Source organism: Centruroides vittatus, unplaced genomic scaffold (assembly GCF_030686945.1).
Source record: "Centruroides vittatus isolate TY-2023 unplaced genomic scaffold, ASM3068694v2 contig_357, whole genome shotgun sequence".
NCBI lineage: Eukaryota > Metazoa > Arthropoda > Arachnida > Scorpiones > Buthidae > Centruroides > Centruroides vittatus.
Window position 1 is genome coordinate 86,806 of NW_027122180.1, and position 4,841 is coordinate 91,646.

Sequence of the window (4,841 nt, forward strand, 5' to 3'; positions counted from 1 at the left end):
AAATTTTGAAAATGATACTTAATATTTAAAATTTAATTTCCTTTTTTTTTACATAAACCGGATGAGACTACGTAATTTAATGTCATCACCGTCTGTCTGCAGTTTTATCAGCTCTAATTCTAGGATATCTAAATCATTTTTTTAAACAGAAGCAAATAAAAAATCAAAGAACGAATTTGGTTACCCGTAATTATTTCATAAATTGTATAACTGAATTCCCATTATAGCTAAAGGCAATTTTAATTATGTAAAGTATGAGTGACAAATGAAGTTAAACGCATAACTACTATCTCTAAGGGATACTATTAATTTCAAATTCTTATAGGTTACATGTAGCTTCTGCATTAAAAAATACTATTTTTGAATTCTGCTATTAATTTCGAAATATTTTAAAGTTTTTACATAGCACTTTAACCTGTAATACATTAGTTTAAAGACAGTAACATTTTAAGAGATAGTTTAATTAATACAATATACATACTTAATGCGACTGGATAAATAAATATATTATATTTTTTTAATTTTAAAGACATATTAAGGCAGATTTTTAATTAAATCCTTTCAAAAATTCTGATATTGTTATAATAATAATTTTTTTTAAAAAATAGAACATTATTCATAAGAAAGAAAAATGATTCTGTAACAATATATGCATAAATCTATATCAATACAACAAAATATAATAAATTGTTTTTAAAAATATAATTGGACATAATACATTAATATTATTTAATTCTGTATAGAATTTTAAATTTATATTGTTTAGAATAATAATAAACAGCACAAGTATATTTATTGGAATCTATCATCCTTAGCAAGAGAAAATTTAAAAATAAGTTTGAAAATCATGTTTATAAAGTTGTTTGTGTAATATAAAATAATTAAGTAAAAAAAAAAAACTCTTTATTTGTTTACTAAAATATCTTAAATATTGATTATTCATTTTAATTAAGTAGTTTAGTAATAAATGTTTCCTGCTGTTTTTAATACAAAATTTTATAAATAACTTATAACAAGTTACGTTTTTATTCTGAAAATTCGCTTTAAAAAATATATTTTATAACTCTAATTTAATAACTCGTTAAATAATATTAGTAATCATTTAAGAAAAATAAAAATTAAAAATTTCTACCGACTTCATTACAATTTTTTAAGTAACATTAAGAGGGAATTTCACGCTTGATACTAATGATAATTACCTTCATATAAAAAATATTTTTATAAAAAAAAAGAAAGCAAACTGTGCTAATGTAGTTATTAGTTTAATCAGATTTATAAAATTTTTTAAATAATTAATTACTATTATTCATTTTGTATTTTGTGCAGATTTCATTCTCTGTAAATTGAATTAAAGTTTATTGTCTATTTTAATAATGATTAATTTAATTTTTAATTGAACTCTTATAATTTTGTTATTGTTTAATTTCGTTTTAGATCTGCGAAACTAATTTGTCACTTATTAAACTTTTATAAATCTCTTGATACAGATCTTGCTAAGAAAATGAGTAATCGAATGATTCGTGTATATTCGAATCGTGCGTTACAAGAGAACCATTATCAGATTTTTGCAGCGTAGTATAACATTGGTGTTTACGATTGACTAACCTACCTTGTAAAAGAACACCAGCGTAACTAACGATTATTATGCAAATCACGTGATTTCTTATAACACCAATGTAATGTATCTATCTAATTCCTCCAATAGGATTCCGATTTTGATGATGATGTCACAGTTGTTCCGCTGTTATCATGCAGCACGTGCAGATAGTCTACGGTCACTTTTGGATAAGTGCATCGATACCTAAACATGGCAAGGCTAGTGCTGGTAACTTTCTTCATTTTAACAATACTTAGTTACTGTCGAACGCAAAATGTTACAGAGGTAAGAAAAATGATTATTTTTAAAATAATAACTAAGTTTAAACCATTATTTTAGGATGATAAAATTTAAATATATGTTAATAAATTCCGAGCTATTGAAGGACGAAAATCAGAAATGCATTCCAACTCCTCTTTACTATTGTCAATGACGTAAGAGAACTTTAGGATATGGAAGCCACACTGTTTTCATTTCCGTTTTATACAATAGAGAAAACTGCGGGTGCATTTCTAATGCAAAAAACAAACATTATCTTCCTCAATAGGACAGATATTACGAAAGAATAAATTATGCACACGGTCTAATGTGTGTATAATGGCGCAGTACATTTATAGAAACGTTTTTAGTATGCTAATTTATATACAGATTTTTATTTTTAGTGGTTTTTTTTTAAAATAGCAATCGGGTAACGATACTACAGCGAAAAATGAAAGCTCATCATCTCCTGAAGTAACCGAAATTACCCAGACTGATTCCATAAATCTCACAACAGTTGTCACGGAAGTAAATACAGAAACTACCGTGAGTGACTTTTTTATACATAAATATTTGTGATTAAAAATATATATATATAATCAATTAATTGTTTATTCTATTCACAAGACTTTAATTTGATAAAAACATAATCGACAGGATTAACGAGGTTTTTACTGTATAATAATTTATTCTTTAGAGAATTTAGTCGCTTTAATTAATGAAAAATGCACTAACTATATAAATTCTGTGTACAGAAACCATTTGAAAATTCCGTTTAATAGTGATAATACAGGTTATTATCATGGAACTAGGTCTGCAACATATTTTAAAACTCTTAAACTGTATAAATGTATTAAAATATAGAGTAATATTGCAAAATTTATATATTGTAATGAGTCGTTATTAATAAAAAAAAACAGCTGTATTATAAGCTAACAGCTGGAATATTTAATTTTCTAGAATAATATACAATATTTTATTTTTTTTTATTTATTTTTTTTTTGTTGCAAATAGTGAAATACTTCGTAAGAAATGTATTTTATTTTTTCAGACTCCAGCTAATAGTAATTGCATCCGTAGTTCGGGAATATTGATTACGTTTGTTATTTTCTCTCTTGCACTTGTACATTACTGATTTTTCAATCGGTAAGATTTTTTCTATTTTTAGGTTTTTCGATTTTATTATGAAAATAAAATTTTATTTTATTTACAGATTTAATTATTTGAAAAAAAAACCTCACCATCAGTTTCTTCTGTGTAATCTGGATCTTTGTATATTTTATATTCTGAGAATTATTTATATAGAAAATGGTTTATACCATCAATCATGTCCGTGTGCATTATTAAAAATTTATAAAATTGTGTGAATTACATTACGGCCTCTTTATAGAAACTGTAAAGAGTTTACGCAATGTAATTTATTTAATTTGATTGTAAATGCGAAACTTAATTAAAGTTCTTGTTTGAAAGAGATTTTTGCACTGAATTTAAATCTTCATATAAGATCCGAAACAGTCTTTATTTTTCAATTCAAATAAAAATTGTTTGCACACGCTTAAATTATAAGAATCGTCGCAATTTATTAGTTTTGTGTTACGTATTACTGGCGCTTATCATCTTATCGAATTTAAATTTTTATAAATTCAAAATAATCTGATTCTTCAGCGATTAAAATGGAAACAGTTTATTAAGTCTGTTGCATAATCACTTGACACAGTTATCGGAATTTCGGAAACGGAAATACATTTTTTTTTAATCGAAAGTTACAGAAATGTAGAGGATGCTTGAATATAATCTATTCTTAATACATAGGTTATATTCACCAGAAATTTTCCTCGTAAAAATAAAGCGATATGACATAACAAACTCTTGTGAAAATGAAAATAAGTAAACACATTCTTTAAAAGTAAAATTAACTTTAACAATGGTGCATGCCTATTATAAATGTAAATTAGGAAACGCGATATAACGAAAAGTTAAAATTGCTACTACAGTAACACAATTCTGAAAATAATTGAAGGTCGCCATCGTAAAATTGGATTTTCCAAAATATTGGATTTAATATAACCGAACAGATGGTTAGAATTGAATTCCAATTATATCAATGTTAACTATAAATAAGTATCGCACTTTTAATGCTTTTATTGAACACTACAAATGAGAATAATGTTAATGAAAGTAAATAGAAGGCACTATCAAACTATCAAATTTATATTATTTTTATACTATTATAGAATAAATCTATTAAAGTTTTAACTCGTAAGCTATCGCGTAACAGTCGATATACAGTCGTAATTATCGTTTACATTATTTTTGCATTTACGCTAGACGTACAAATAACAATAACCACGAAAACTTTCGCAACTATTAAATTTCTAGCAACAAGGCGTGAAAGAATGCCGAAAGCATTTGAATATTTAATCGATATTATGATAATAGCAAGCTGAAATTAATTAAAATCCGTCAAAAATTCGATTTAAATTTCATTTGCCATCTATAATTCCTTTATAATAAAATCGAAATTAATTAATACTGTTTAAATTTAACTTATAGACTATATTATACATTAAAATTTTAAGGTCCACAGAGCCTACAAAATATTATTTATTATATAATTCAAATAAAAAGGCCTACATAAAATCAGTAGTGAGGTTTCTAGATATATTATAAGATAATATATATAAATAAATATGCTCGAAATCTGGAAAATAAAAACGCATAAAATTAAGACAAATTGCAGATTTAATGTTCATTTTACGACTCTTCCACATTTAATATATGAGCGGAGGATACGTAAAATTTAATTAATATTTATATAAATAGGTCTAGTACTTGAAACTTCAATAGATAGCTGTAGAAAAATATATTGGTTCAATTGTATGTTATTATAAATTGTAGAGTAGATGTCAATAATATATTGTACATTAAGTGCATTAGTGTTAAAAGTTGATGTTGTGAATATAAAAGTTTTCTTGTTAACACAGCT

At 24.8% G+C, this 4,841-nt stretch overlaps 1 long non-coding RNA gene across 1 annotated transcript; it reads left to right on the forward strand.

Annotated features, from left to right (window-relative positions):
• Positions 1–1,613: 1,613 nt before the first annotated feature.
• LOC136974861 (uncharacterized) lies at positions 1,614–3,328 on the forward strand. Its single transcript, XR_010880710.1, has 5 exons — positions 1,614–1,628; positions 1,706–1,882; positions 2,279–2,401; positions 2,907–3,001; positions 3,069–3,328. It is a non-coding gene; the product is annotated as an uncharacterized lncRNA (long non-coding RNA).
• The last annotated feature ends 1,513 nt before the right edge of the window (positions 3,329–4,841 follow it).